At 39.3% G+C, this 16,364-nt stretch overlaps 1 pseudogene; it reads left to right on the top strand.

Moving 5' to 3' along the window:
* Positions 1-4,485: 4,485 nt before the first annotated feature.
* Positions 4,486-4,585, top strand: LOC114905260 (annotated as a pseudogene).
* Positions 4,586-16,364: the final 11,779 nt, after the last annotated feature.

The raw sequence follows: 16,364 nt of genomic DNA, 5'->3' as shown, positions 1-16,364 counted from the left end.
TAGTAATCTCTCATGATCTTTTGTATTTTTTCAGTGTCAGTTGTTACTTCTCCTTTTTCATTTCTAATTCTATTAATTTGAGTCTTCTCCCTTTTTTTCTTGATGAGTCTGGCTAATGGTTTATCAATTTTGTTTATCTTCTCAAAGAACCATCTTTTAGTTTTGTTGATCTTTGCTATCGTTTCCTTCATTTCTTTTTCATTTATTTCTGATCTGATTTTTATGCTTTCCTTCCTTCTGCTGACTTTGGGGGGTTTTTTTGTTCTTCTCTCTCTAATTGTGTTAGGTGCAAGGTTAGGTTTTTTATTCGAGATGTTTCCTGTTTCTTAAGGTAGGATGGTATTGCTATAAACTTCCCTCTTAGAACAGCTTTTGCTGCATGCCATAGGTTTTGGGTCATCGTGTCTCCATTGTCATTTGTTTTTAGGTATTTTTTATTTCCTCTTTGATTTCTTCAGTGATCACTTCGTTATTAAGTAGTGTATTGTTTAGCCTCCATGTGTTTGTATTTTTTACAGGCCTTTTCCTGTAATTGATATCTAGTCTCATAGCATTGTGGTTGGAAAAGATACTTGATACAATTTCAATTTTCTTAAATTTACCAAGGCTTGATTTGTGACCCAGGATATGATCTATCCTGGAGAATGTTCCATGAACACTTGAGAAAAAGTGTATTCTGTTGTTTTTGGATGGAATGTCCTATAAATATCAATTAAGTCCATCTTGTTTAATGTATCATTTAAAGCTTGTGTTTCCTGATTTATTTTCATTTTGGATGATCTGTCCATTGGTGAAAGTGGGGTGTTAAAGTCCCCTACTATGAATGTGTTACTGTCAATTTCCCCTTTTATGGCTTTTAGTATTTGCCCTATGTATTGAGGTGCTCCTATGTTGGGTGCATAAATATTTACAATTGTTATATCTTCTTCTTGGATAGATCCCTTGATCATTATGTAGTGTCCTTCTTTGTCTCTTCTAATAGTGTTTATTTAAAAGTCTATTTGGGGGCTTCCCTGGTGGCACAGTGGTTGAGAGTCCGCCTGCTGATGCAGGGGACACGGGTTCGTGCCCCAGTCTGGGAGGATCCCACATGCTGCAGAGCGGCTGCGCCCATGAGCCATGGCCACTGAGGCTGCGTGTCCAGAGCCTGTTGCTCCGCAACGGGAGAGGCCACAACAGTGAGAGGCCCGCGTACCGCCAAAAAAAAAAAAAGTCTATTTTGTCTGATATGAGAATTGCTACTCCAGCTTCTTTTTGGTTTCCATTTGCATGGAATATCTTTTTCCAACCCCTTACTTTCAGTCTGTATGTGTCTCTAGGTCTGAAGTGGGTCTCTTGTAGACAGCATATATATGGGTCTTGTTTTTGTATCCATTCAGCCAATCTTGTCTTTTGGTGGGAGCATTTAGTCCATTTACATTTAAGCTAATTATCAATATGTATGTTCCTATTCCCATTTTCTTAATTGTTTTGGGTTCGTTATTGTAGGTCTTTTCCTTCTCTTGTGTTTCTTGCCTAGAGAAGTTCCTTTAGCATTTGTTGTAAAGCTGGTTTGGTGGTGCTGAACTCTCTCAGCTTTTGCTTGTCTGTAAAGGTTTTAATTTCTCCATCAAATCTGAATGAGATCCTTGCTGGGTAGAGTAATCTTGGTTGCAGGTTTTTCTCCTTCATCACTTTAAATATATCCTGCCAGTCCCTTCTGGCTTGCAGAGTTTCTGCTGAATGATCAGCTGTTAACCTTATGGGGATTCCCTTGTGTGTTATTTGTTGTTTTTCCCTTGCTGCTTTTAATATTTTTCCTTTGTATTTAATTTTTGACAGTTTGATTAATATGTGTCTTGGTGTATTTCTCCTTGGATTTATCGTGTATGGGACGATCTGTGCTTCCTGGACTTGATTAACTATTTCCTTTCCCATATTAGGGAAGTTTTCAACTATAATCTCTTCAAATATTTTCTCAGTCCCTTTCTTTTTCTCTTCTTCTTCTGGAACCCCTATAATTCGAATGTTGCTGTGTTTAATGTTGTCCCAGATGTCTCTGAGACTGTCCTCAGTTCTTTTCATTCTATTTTCTTTATTCTGCTCTGCAGTAGTTATTTCCACTATTTTATCTTCCAGGTCATTTATCCATTCTTCTGCCTCAGTTATTCTGCTATTGATCCCATCTAGAGTATTTTTAATTTCATTTATTGTGTTGTTCATCATTGCTTGTTTCATCTTTAGTTCTTCTAGGTCCTTGTTAAATGTTTCTTGCATTTTGTCTATTCTATTTCCAATATTTTGGATAATCTTTACTATCATTATTCTGAATTCTTTTTCAGGTAGACTGCCTATTTCCTCTTCATTTGTTAGGTCTGGTGGGTTTTTATCTTGCTCCTTCATCTGCTGTGTGTTTTTCTGTCTTCTCATTTTGCTTATCTTACTGTGTTTGGGGTCTCCTTTTTGCAGGCTGCAGGTTCGTAGTTCCCGTTGTTTTTGGTGTCTGTCCCCAGTGGCTAAAGTTGGTTCAGTACCACATTATATTTATCTATTCATCAGTTGATGGACGTGTATAGTTTTCATTTTGGGCTATTATGAATAATGCTTTTATGAACATTTACGTACAAGTTTTTTGTGAATGTATTTTTCATTGATCATGGATGTATATCTAGGAGTCGAATCACTGTATTATATGTTAACTCCATGGTTAACATTCTGAGGAACTGGCAAACTGTTTTCCAAAGTGGCTGTATGAGTTTTACATTCCCACCAGCAATGTGTGAGGGTTCCAGTTTCTTCACATCCTCATCAACACTTGTAAGTCCATTGTTTTTGATCATATCCATCCTAGTGGGTGTGACATGGTGTCTCACTGTGGTTTTAATTTGCATTGCCCCAGTGACTAATGACGTTGATCGTCTTTACATGTGTGTATTGGCCATTTGTACGTCATCTTTGGGTCACCTCAGTCTTAGGACAGATAAAAATTAAAATACCTTTATTTAGAGCGGAACTGATGCCTGTTTATAGGAACCAACAGCATTCTTTCAAGTGAGGCCAAATTAATAGTTGTTTAAAAATGCAAAGGGGAAATACTTCTTTAAATATATAGCATAGGACTCTGGGGTTAAAAACACACTTTTATCTTTAAAAAGTTACAAAAATTAACCTCAAAGCTAAGTGATTTCTCTTAAGGAAAGCTAAGGAAATTTCTCTTTTAGAGCAGAAAAATAAACAGTAACTACTGCTCACATCAAGAATTAAACAATGGGCTTGTAAGAGACATTACCACCAATATTCCTATTTTTGGAGGAGCCTCTGAGACTTGCTTAGGACTTAGTAGATAATGTAACAAATCTGCTGTTTCGAAAAAGATAAAGTTATCATTTTAATATTAATGAACCCACAGAGAAAAACTCAGTTCACATGAAAAATAAAGTATAAGTGGAGGGGGGCTATCATACAGCCCTGCCCCTGACAGTGCTCAATTAATATTTGTTGACTGAATTAATTTGAAAATAACTTCCACTCTACTTAATAATAACTACTATTTGCTGAGTGCTTAAATGTGCCAGATTAAGAGCTTCATGTATGTTATCTTATTCACCCATCTATGAGGAAGTATTCTTTTTTTTTTAAATAAGGACAAATTTTATTTATTCATTTATTTTTAAATTTTATTGATTGATTGATTGATTTTTGGCTGCGTTGGGTCTTCGCTGCTGTGCGCAGGCTTCCTCTAGTTGCAGCGAGGAGGGCTACACTTCATTGCGGTGCGCGGGCTTCTTATTGCTGTGGTTTCTCTTGTTGCGGAGCACGGGCTGTAGGCGCACGGGCTTCAGTAGTTGCAGCACGTGGGCTCGGTAGTTGTGGCTCATGGGCTGTAGAGCGCAAGTTCAGTATTTGTGGCGCACGGGCTTAGTTGCTCCGGGCATGTGGGATCTTCCCAGACCAGGGATGTGTCCCCTGCATTGGCAGGCAGATTCTTAACCACTGCGCCACCAGGGAAGTCCTGAGGAGGTATTCTTAAAATAATCTCAAATCTCATGTAGATGAAGAAATTAAGCCTTAGGGAGGTTAAATAAATTGCCCAACGTCAAACAGCTGCCAAGTGACTGACAGAGGCAAATTCAAACACAGGCACAGACTTCAAAGCCTGTGCTCTTACCACTCATACCTCTTGATTTTCTCCAGATTCTCAGGGAAATACGTATTGCAACACAAGGTATATGTGTAATCCAACTACTTTCAATATCAGATACTCTCCTGTAAGCTTCATGTTGTGTCACATGCTTCCATTTATCCTTCAGGATATCTGAGTGTTTCTTCTGGGAGTTATTTATCAGATAACTGCCCTTCTTAGGATAACACTGTACCTATAAAGATTGCGTGGTAGAGTCTTTGACAAATTGAACTTCTACAGGTCAGCTATAGCTGAATGCCAAAGACAGGGAAAGACCAGAACATAGTATGAGCACTCCAATGCTCATATATACTAAAATTGGAACAATTTTAGCTCATGTATACTAAAATTGGAACAATACAGAGATTAGCATGGCCCCTGCACAAGGATGACATGCAAATTCATGAAGCGTTCCATATTTTTATGTAAAAGAATGAAATTAGAACATTCTCTAACACCATACACAAAAATAAACTCAAAATGGATTAAAGACCTAAATGTTAAGACCGGATACTATAAAACTCTTAGGGGAAAACATAGGCAGAACACTCTCTGACATAAATCGCAGCAAGATCTTTTCTGATCCACCTCCTAGAGTAATGAAAATAAAAACAAGGATAAACAAATGGGACCTAACGAAACTTAAAAGCTTTGCACAGCAAAGGAAAGCATAAAGTATGGGCACTCTAAACAAGCACAGGAATGGCTTAAGTGTTTTACTGAGAACTCTACAGAGGCAAGAGAAGGTATTTTAGCGTAGGTGTAGCTGTTGCCCCTGCACTTCAGTCAAAGAGGGGAGAACATCAGGAAGGGGATGGATGCTCCACAAGGGTCTATCCTATGGGGATGGTTCTGGAAATAGACTACATATTCATCCCCACTTGAGTCCACCCTTAAGACTTTTCACAGGGGCTAAAATAGCTCCACTCACCCTGCTGAAAAAGGTGCCTCACATTTCCCTCTGAGTTGGCACTTCCCTTTCCTAAGCCAACAGCCGCTAGCACCGGTGGTGCTGGCCAGAGGTGGGCCACATCTAGTCAGCACCCAAGAGTGAGGAAGGCATTTGGCCAATTCCAGAAATGGTGGAGAAGTTACTGAATCGCCATCATTAAGTTATATAATGTCAGTGCCACAAAGATTTCTTTGCCCATGAACAGTTCCTGATTTTGCAGGAAATATCCTTGGATGCCTTAGTGCTGGGAGAGCAGCTTTCACTGGACCCTCTCCCTCATCTCATTCATTCAGCCTAAATTCCTCTCCCATTATTTTTTCAACCTTCTTCTTAACTCTGACTCCCTATTTTCACGTCTGGCCTAGATCCTCAAAAAAAAAAAAAAAAAAAGCTATGAAATAAGAAAGGGATTGAGTGGCCAACAACTAGCGGATGGGTTAGGAAATTAAAACACATTCAGCATTGGGCTCTTAAGTGAAAAAATAAAAAAATTTAATGAATACTTCTTAAATGAATGAATAAATTTAGGATTTAGAGTAAATAGATTTCATCATAGGATAAAACATGCAGCCACTAAGAAGAATGTTTACAGAGAATTTTAATAACGTAGGGCAATTCCTATGTCGTGATATTAAGAGGAAAAGAACAGAATATGAAATTATACATATAGTATGCTCTCAACCGTGATGAATACCTATGCATGTAAAATCCTGGAAAGAAATTCACTAAAATTTTAATAGTTACTATCCTTGGATAGAGGTATAATGGGTGTTCTTTATAATCTTCTTTCTGCTTTTAGCAACTTGTGCAGTTTTCTCTATGAGCCATTCTTACATTTATAATCAGGAAAAAACCCCATAAATGTCAATTTTTTCTTTAGAAGAAAAGGATTCTGTGTATACTGCAAAGAACTCTCTTACTGTCCCAGATGTTTTCCCTCACAGCCCCAGGAAAACTGTAAACCCTGCTCTGGGAGAACACTTCCCATGGCCACCTGGCTCCTCTGTGTCCACACATGTGATGATCTGGCAGGACGCGGGGATTAGCATGGGAAGGCACGTCTGTCTGTTGTGCACTTTGCCCAGCTCTCTCAGATCTGTGCTTGCTGTTTCACTCCCATCTGTCTCACTTGTTGCTGGTGAGGAATTTCCCCAAATTATCACTCCCAGCAGAAGGCATTTCTCTAACTAGGCCCTGGGAAATGGAGACGTAACATTTGCCAGTTTTCTGTACTCCTCTCTCGGATTGGCTTGGGCAACATCCCAGGAGAAAGCACTTATCCCCACCCCCATCAAGATCATTTAAGTGGCAAAGCTGCCCCCACAGTCATGTCATGTTCTCACTAAAGAAAGCCCTGCCTAAATAGAATTATTCAGAATTTGCAAGCTTAGGGTCCAGGTAAGAGCCAATTTTGAATTTTTGCTTAGGAATCCTAAATTTCCATTTCTGCCAGGCTGTTCAGAATTTAAAAGCAAAGCTATATACTAAGACTGAGGATTGTAAGGCCTGAGCCACAGATGTTCAGCCGTAAGATGGAAATGAAATGATCTGAGAGGCATGAATGTTTAATGAGGCCTGATTTAGAAATGACAGGATATGTAGCCCACACATGGCCTTTTCTAGAAAGTTATCTTGTTCATGTGAACGTTGACGCGTATCAACACTCCTCAGAGAGCGCATCTGCCACCTGAGACAGTGTACTTCTCTGGCCCAGCTCTGTAGCAGCCGAATTACTGAGTCAACAACCAATGTATGGCTGGGAAAATCCAGTAATCCCAAATTCTCATACACAGCCAATTAAAATAAATGTTTACTACCATGGGACAGATTCCTCACTGACTCTGGTTAGATCAACTTGTAATGTTTCATTGTTGTCCTTGTTTCTCAGGTCCAAAGCCATCTCTAGCCTCCACAGGCAGAGCGAAGCAATTCCTCCGTGAGTACCAGTGCACCTTGTTAATACCTCTTTTATAGCACTTGTTACATGCCTGTAACAGTTTGTTTCCAGATCTGTCTCTATCACCAGACTGAGACCTCTGGAGAGCAAGGGCTATAGGTTCTGTACCAGAGCACAGTGATTGCCGCTTAATAAATGTCTGTGGAATTAATTGCCTAATCAAAATGTTCATTTTTTTCCCCTCTCAGAATCGATACAGCACTTTAAACAATGTTTAACATATTTGAGAGAGGCATATTTATAGAATTTTAGAACCGAGAGGGACCTCACTTTGTCAATGGGATAACCACAGCTCAGAAAAGTCCAATGACCCATACGAATCCATCAAATGTTGCTGAGATCAGTGCAATTTTCTTTGCGAGAGTTAAGTGAGCTTTAGGAAAATGGACTTTTATTTTACATTCTGGGAATTCAAATGTGTAAAACTTTAACTTCCAGGTTTAGCAAAATGGTGCTAACAGGCCTCAAGAAGTATTTTAAAGGTGGATAGTATAGGTTGGTGTTTGGCCCAAGTCTGCCCTCTAAACTTGCAGAAGATACTATCAAGAGAAATCTTACTTTAATGTGTTAAAACTATTCTCATGAGCTTGTGGGACATTTTATTTTTATTTTCCATTACAGGTTTTAGATTTATAGAAAAGTTACAAAGGTAGTACACAGTTCCTGTATACCTGTCACCCAGTGTCAGTTCTCCCTAATGCTGTCATCTTACATTACCACGGTACATTTGTCAAAACTAAGGAACTGGGCTTCCGTGGTGGCGCAGTGGTTGAGAGTCCGCCTGCCGACGCAGGGGACACGGGTTCGTGCCCCGGTCCGGGAAGATCCCACATGCCGCGGAGCGGCTGGGCCCGTGAGCCATGGCCGCTGAGCCTGCGCGTCCGGAGCCTGTGCTCCGCAACAGGAGAGGCCACAACAGTGAGAGGCCCACGTACCGCAAAAAAACACAAAATAACTAAGGAGCTAACACTGTGTATTCCTATTAATGAAACTCCAGACTTTATTCAGATTTCACCAGTTTTCCCACCAATGTCCTTTTTCCATTCCAGGATTCCATCCAGGATACCACATTATGTTTAGTTGTTGTGTCTTCTCTGGTCTGTGACAGTTTCTTAGTCTTTGCTCTATGACAGTTTGTTTGTTTTTAGTTTTTATTGGAGTATAGTTGATTTACAATGCTTTGTTCATTTCAGGTCTACAGCAAAGTGAATCAGTTATACATATACATATATCCTTTCTTTTTTAGATTCTTTTCCCATATAGGCCATTACAGTGTACTGAGCAGAGTTCCCTATGCTATATAATAGGTCCTTATTAGTTATCTATTTTATATATAGTAGTGTGTATATGTCAATCCCAATCTCCCAATTTATCCCTCCCCCGCTTACCCCCTGGTAAGTATAAGTTTATTTTCTACATCTGTGACTCCAGTTCTGTTTTGTAAATAAGTTCATTTGTAGCCTATTTTTAGATTCCATATATAAGCAATATCATATATTTGTCTTTCCCTGACTTACTTTACTCAGTTTCTAGGTCCATCCTTGTTGCTGCAAATGACATTATTCTGTTCTTTTTTATGGCTACCATGATAGTTTTGAAGAGTACTGGTTGGGTATTTTGTAGATTGTCCCTCAAATTGGTTTGGTCTTATGTTTTCCTTGTGATTAGACTGGGGTTGTGTATGTGTTTTTGGAAAGCATACCACAAATGCCAAGTGCCCTTCTCATCACATTACATCAGGAGGTAAATGATATCCCCATGCTATCACTGGTGAGGTTAACCTTGATCACTTGGTGAAGGTGGTATGTGCCAGGTTTCTCCACTATAAAGTTAGTGTTTTTCCTTTCCATTCTCTATTCTTTAGAAGTGAGTCACTAGGGCCGGCCTGGAAGGGAAGAGAGGTTTATCTTCATATAGTATTTGGAATTCTTTCATTAGGGAGATTTATCTCTTATCCTCCCTTTATTTATGGAGATTTTAGTTTAGTAGATAATAGCAATTCCTTGAATTTGTGGGAAGTTAAACTAAAATTATAACTGTATAAGACAGTAAGTTTGGGCCAATATAAAGTAAGCATATGGTGTTAGAATATGAATTTAAGAGATAAACACCTCTTTTGGGGACACCACCATGGCTGAGAGAGTTCACATCAATAAACTTTCCAGATTACTGAAATGTATTCCTTCAATCACCAAGAGCTTCTTTTTTTTTAATATATAAATTTCTCCCATTCTTCTGGCTGCCTTTCTACGGTATATCATGTGCTTTTATCTTCTTGAACAGAATATCCTGAACAAAAATTTAGCCTTTTTACAAACATTGATCATGATACTGAAATTCACAGCAATGATGATGGTTAAACTTGATGACCTCTAAAGTTTTTTCCAATCTAAGTTTAACAACTATCAGACAGGATTAATGAAGTTACGTCCCCAAATAACCGAAAACTTCTTGTTTTAAACCTAAGGTTTTTACTTTGGACTGGGGTACAGTGGTCTCAGCCTTACGTCTAGATCAGAGAGAAGCAACAGGTGTTCACACAAGAGCAGGCAGGACAGCTCATACAAATCACGCAGGGAGGTTGTTAAAAGCCAGGTTCTGATTCAGGCCTGACCTGAGATTCTGCATTTCTAACAACCTCCCAGGTGATGCCAGTGTTGCTGGTCCATAGATCATTCTTTGAGTGACAAGGACCCAGGGAACCCTACATACCCAACTCTGTAGTCTGGCTGTTGGCAAGGCTTTAGGAGGCCAGGAAGTTCCTGGGACGGGGCAGAACTTTTCTCTCATGCTGCAAAGAGCTTTGAATAGACATGGATCATTCACAAAGTACAGTCAGAGCTTAGAAAAAGAAGGAGCTAGGTGACAAAAATAAATAACTCATTCTTCTAAAATAAGCCAAAGGAAGGAAAGAGAATTCTCTTCCTTAAGAGAACTACTTTAGAGGCAAACAGTTCTTGGACTTTCTGGTTCCTTTGATGTTGAAAAGAAGCACCCAGACTACATCAAAAGGGCAATAAGCTAGTTTTATATAAAGATCAGTTTTGTGGAGAGAGGTCCACTTCTAGAACTTGAGGCTTCTTATCCTAAAATTACACTTGAGGATTTTAGGATGACACTAATGTACATTTTATATGATTGCTTCTGTTTTCTTACAAACACAAGGTGGGTTTGTCTGTCCTTCAAGATCTAAGCCACAGCAGCCAAACCCTTAGTTGCTTTCAAATTAAGCTAATATGACGTATGGAATCTACTTATTTAAATCTAAAGTCATTCCTCACTATCCAAGGGGGATTGGCTTCAGGACCCCTGTGGATTCCAAAATCCATGGATGCTCAAGTCAGGGTTTCTTTCAAGCCCTAGTCTTTCACCACTCCATTTCCATAGCTCAGAAAGATATTTTGCATACATTTCAAAATGCTTATCCCTGTTTACAATGTCATTAATAAAGATGATTCTGCCAACTTGTGCCTAACCCTTGAGCAAGTTGCAGCTTTAATGTTATATCAAGTAATCATCAGAGGAAAAATAGCTGAGATTTGACCTCATTTCTTGAATAGATATGTTTGTGGTTGTCAGCTAGCTAAGCTAGTGGTTTAGTTAATATTATACAGAGTTATTGCTAAACTCTTTTTTTCCCCCAGATAATGACGAAAAATCAAAGTTTATAGCATGAATTATTACCAGTTGATAAGATTCTGAATTTATCATACTGGGTAACAAATATTATATGAGTTGATTTAATTAATTAATATATTTAAAATTTTTTGGCCGCACTGCGAGGCATGTGGGATCTTACTTCCCCGAACAGGGTTCCAACCCGCACCCACTGCAGTGGAAGCACGGAGTCTTAACCACTGGACTACCAGGGAAGTCCCCAGAGTTGATTTTAGTTGAAAAAGTGACTCTGGTATCATTGACTGAATTATAAAAGGTAAAGAAGAAAAATGTTGACTGCTGCCTGAAAAAATTTAGCTTGGTAAATATATATCTAAGACAGCGGCAGGCACTATGGCAGGATGAGATGCAGTCAGCCTAGCAATGGGAACATGGGCTCTAGAGCTGTACTTCCAGGTTTGAATTCTGACTCTACCATTTGTTGGCTGTATGACCTTGTGAAGTTGTTTAAACCCTCTGGATCTCAGCTTTCTTGAATGTAACAGGAATAATACCAGTACATAACTCACAGAGTTGTTATTATGATTAAATAATATACGTAAAGCACCACTCACTACACGTTCGCTATTGTTATTCTTATTCATAGGAACTGGGGGACTTCCCTGGTGGCGCAGTGGTTAAGAATCCACCTGCCAATGCAAGGCACACAGGTTTGATCCCTGGTCTGGGAAGATCCCACATGCTGTGGAGCAACAAAGACCATGCGCCACAACTACTGAAGCCCGCACGCCTAGAGTCCGCACTCGGCAACAAGAAAAGCCACCACAATGAGAAGCACGTGCACCTCAACGAAGAGTAGCCCCCTCTCGCCACAACTAGAGAAAGCCTGCGAGCAGCAACGAAGACACAGCGCAGCCAAAAATAAATAAATAAAATAAATTTATTTTAAAAAAATAGGAACTGAAATGGGGAGAAGGGGAACTAGTCAAGACAGGAAGGCAAGTGTGGCCACATTAAGAAAAAGATGCTGAGAGCAAGTTCAGAAATGGGGAAGATAATACTTTCCACATCTGCTTCCTACATCAGGTATTCTCTGGACGTGACTACAACACTCTTGTATATAACTCTTCACTATTTGCATGTGTGTTTGTGTAATATTTCAAAGTGATTTCCTATATATCATTTCATTTGATTATCAGCCATCTAGGGAGGTAAAATCTCGTATGCAATCTAGCAAATACTGCTGACTCTCACAGTATGTGGGTAAGGCAAGCACAGGATGGACCCTCAGGGCACCAAAGTACAGTGCAGGAGAGCACAGTAGAGCATAGCAGGCCATCCCTTCCCATCTGGATTACCAGAGGTGTTGCTGGGCTCTTTATATGTCACTGGAGATGTAATGTGGGGTTATTTTCTTTCCCAAGATGACCTTATTGTACATTTCCTGAAAGCATTATATTTGGTGATCCTCACAGCTTCACATTCATCAAATATATTGGGTTGGCCAAAAAGTTTGTGCGAGTTTTTCTGTAAGATGTTACAGAACGAACTTTTTGGCCACCCCAATACTTCATGTTCCTTGGTAGTAAGCATATTGTGCGTGCCTCACCCAGCCTTAGCTATGTATCAGAAAGTAGCCGTTTAAAGCACTTTCTCTGTTTAGCCCTGAGAGATACTTGAATTGCTGTTTTGTTTTGTTTGTTTTTGCTATGATAGCAAGGCAATATCCTACAGAACAGTGCCACAAAAATATTTCAAATAGAATTAAGGGAACAGTAGAAATGACAATATGGTGATGATCAGAACATAATCTCTAGCTGAGTAATAGGAAACGTGTCAGAGAAGTTATTGGCTTATTGTTATTAATTAAAACAATAATTAACATTGGCCACTTACCATGTGCCTGGCAGTATGCCAAGTGTTTTATGTGAATATAATCAACGTGATATTGCAATATGCCCAGCATATAGCAAACAGGAGGAGTTTAATAGATATTTGTTGAGTAAATCTGTGAGATAGGAATTACTTTTATCAATTTCACAAATGATTAAAATTAGGTTTAGAATTTTAAGCTTTGCCTAAGGTCACATAACTAATAAGTAACAAGTGAACCTAGCTGGTAAACTGAAATTTGATTGTAGCATAACATAGTGTAGTGGTTCAGAGTGGGAACCACAGAGCTAGTTTTGAATCCTACCTCTGCCACTTACTAACTGTGTGACCTTGGGGAAGTTACTTAGCCTTTCTGTGCCTCAGTTCCTTCATCTGTAAATTAGAAGTAATAATCCCAATCTCCCAAGGTTATTGGGAGGATTAAATGAGATCACACATGTAAAGCACTTAGAACTGTGGCTGGCACCCTCTAAATATAGCTATTACTGTTTAGTAGAGCCTTATATTACATACCAATAGAGTTTTCTACTTTTCAAAAGAAATTTTTATACATTATCTCATAATGTCCTTATAAGGTGGACAATAATCATTACAATTAAGATAATAGAATCTCATGCAGTATAATCAATAAAAATATTGAATCACTATGTTGTACACCTGAAACTAATATTCTAAATCAACTATACTTCAATTTAAAACATAATATTATCTCACTTAATCCTCATAATAATCCATTTTGTAGATTACAAGAATCAGGCTCAGAAAGGTTAAATGGATTGCTAAAGATCATACAGCAAGTAGTTAGGCCCTGTTGAGAAAAGGTAGAATGAAAGATTAAAGATAACACAGTGTCAACTCTTAAAATAAGAAGGGAGTAGAGGGAAGACAGGGAGGAAAACAACTAGCTCATTCAAGGCATAATGAAGCCATGTACTAAAAGGGGTGCAGGGCTTCCCTGGTGGCGCAGTGGTTGAGAGTCCGCCTGCAGATGCAGGGGACACGGGTTCGTGCCCCGGTTCGGGAGGATCCCACATGCCGCGGAGCGGCTGGGCCCGTGAGCCATGGTCGCTGAACCTGCGCGTCCGGAGCCTGTGCTCTGCAACGGGAGAGGCCACAACAGTGAGAGGCCTGCGTACTGCAAAAAAATAAATTAATAATAAAAATAAAAATGAAAGGGGTGCAGGTTACATGCTGAGGAAAGCCAAAGGAAGAATTGATGAATTCTGTCTGGAGGTGGTATGTTTGCCTAGAATCCATCCGAGTGGCACCAAAGCAGGTCAGACACTGTTTCATGGCAATGAAACATATTGAGTCTGCTTGAAGTCAGAAAAGTTTGAGGGTCTGGGAGTAGCAGAGAAACATGGAAAGAAGTTTCCCAAAGAAAACTTTGAAAAATGCCTAAGCATTCATGACCACTCCCACACATCTTTTGGACGTGGGAGGGAAACAGTGACCTTCATTTCAAAGGACAAATGAAGTATTCAGTACCGAGGATAATGTGAACAATGTGAGAAGTGAGTTATACATGGCCCGAGGCATGTAGAAATTATGTGAAAATAAGTAACTATATAGTCAACAGATTGTTTCATACACCTGGGTGTGAATCTTGGGAAAACCTAGAACCACAGTTGAGAACACTTCAAACTCAAATTTTACAGCCTTAGGGCTTATCTGGTTCTGGACTCCCTCTAGTGGTTCAAACTTTGGTGCTTTAATTGGTACTCTTCAGTTCGTAGAATCATCAAATTTTGGGTCATATTAAAAACAAGCAAAAGGACCACACAACTCCTGAGTGGTTTCCCACAAGAAGAAAACTATGTGATTGAATAGTATGATAATGTGGCTATTAAGGTAGTTGAAATAATAGTGTTTCAAATGGTCTGACCTAAAGGGACACAGTGGATTTCACTGGCTGACTAGAAAAGCCAGTTATAGTTCTGCTGAGAATGTGTGAATAATAGCTGGAGGTCCAGGAACAGGATTTCTGTTTGCTTTTGTTTGCAACCTAAGGTGAGAATTCAACCTTTTAGGGATAGAGAGAAGTGACTATTTTCTTGGTATATGGGTCCTACAAGGTCAGAGAGTTCTAGCTTGACCTTGTATAAAGTCAACCTTTCAGACCAACCCAAAGCAACATGTGGTTCCCTTCATATCATATCCCTAATATTACAGCCTATACATCTGTTTTAAACCAAATTCAGAAAATTCTAAGAGTGATTTAACTTTATTTGCTTCCCTATATTGGCTTTGGTTATGCCCCTTGGCTATGTCTCCTACTTCTTGCACATGACCACATGAGGAGGCAGACTCTTGTGTTCACTCCATTAAACTTTCACTTCCTAGCCAGTTCTGCATTATAGATTACATAAATCTGCCAACTCTTTAATATGACAGCCATTTGCATATTTAGGACAGTTATCATGTCCTGTCTTCTTTCCCTTTTTTGGATCCCCAAAGCTTCTTGGTACCAGAATAAAAGAACCTCTGTGAGGTAGAGGTATCATAATTGAATAACTTAATGGGCATTTTGTTCACATCTTCAGAGGTAAAAACATTGGCTTTTAAAAAAATTTATTGAACTACAGTTGATTTACAATGTTGTGTTAGTTTCAGGTGTACAGCAAAGTGAATCAGTTGTGCATACACACATATCCATTCTTTTTTCGATTCTTTTCCCATATAGGTTATTACAGAATATTGAGTAGGGTTCCCTGTGCTGTGCAGTAGGTCCTTATTAGATATCTCTTTTATATATAGTAGTGTGTATATGCTAATCACAATCTCCTAATTTATTCCCCTCCCCCCGCTTTCACCTTTGGTAACCATAAGTTTGTTTTCTCCAACTGGGACTCTATTTCTGTTTTGTAAATAAGTTCATTTGTACCCTTTTTTTAGATTCCACGTAAAAGAGATATCATATGATATTTATCTTTCTCTCTCTGATTTAGTATGATAATCTCTAGGTCCATCCGTGTTGCTGCAAAAAAAAAAACATTGGCTTTTTATTTCAGAAAATACAAAGCTGTTCTTGAAAAGTCTGAGTTTAGAGTCATTGTTCTCCAAAGAGAATAGAAAGCAATACGATTAAGAGAAAGAAGCAAACAGGATGTAATGGGTGATTTACCCATTTCAGGACTTCCTCCTAGTATGCTGTTTTCTAGTTCCTTTTACGTTGTTCCAGCACAGTAGTTGGAAACATACAGCAAAGATCTGATAAGTGACTGTGGACTCCAGAAGTTAGTCATACTGTCTTCCCTGAGGTTTGGATAGAGTGAGGCCAGGAATGGGCACTAGTCATAAGATCCCAGATCTGACAGTACTTTCCATTGAGAAGAGATCACTATAGAGTCTGCAGCTGATTATTTGCATAAGTAGGAAGAAAAAGCACTCAAACCCCAGTGACTTAAGCATTCCGTCTGCAATCTCAATTTTGTAATCACATAAATTTGGTTTTCAGTGAAAGTGGGAAAAACAGAGGTAGAAAGATGTGAGGATAAAAAACAAGGCATATTATCTTGACTTTGAATATTTGTAGCTCTCTTTTTTTTTTTTTTTTTTTTTTTTTTGCGGTACGCTGGCCTCTCTCTGTTGTGGCCTCTCCCGTTGCGGAGCACAGGCTCCGGACGCGCAGGCTCAGCAGCCATGGCTCACGGGCCCAGCCGCTTCGCGGCATGTGGGATCTTCCCGGACCGGGCAGGCGGACTCTCAACCACTGGGCCACCAGGGAAGCCCTATAGCTCTTTTTGATGAGTAGAATTTAAAAGGATAGGAGGAAAGAGTAA

This window comes from Monodon monoceros, unplaced genomic scaffold, assembly GCF_005190385.1.
Source record: "Monodon monoceros isolate NGI ecotype Baffin Bay Population unplaced genomic scaffold, NGI_Narwhal_1 Super_Scaffold_21, whole genome shotgun sequence".
Classification (NCBI taxonomy): Eukaryota; Metazoa; Chordata; class Mammalia; order Artiodactyla; family Monodontidae; genus Monodon; species Monodon monoceros.
This window is presented reverse-complemented; position numbering and strand designations above follow the sequence as displayed.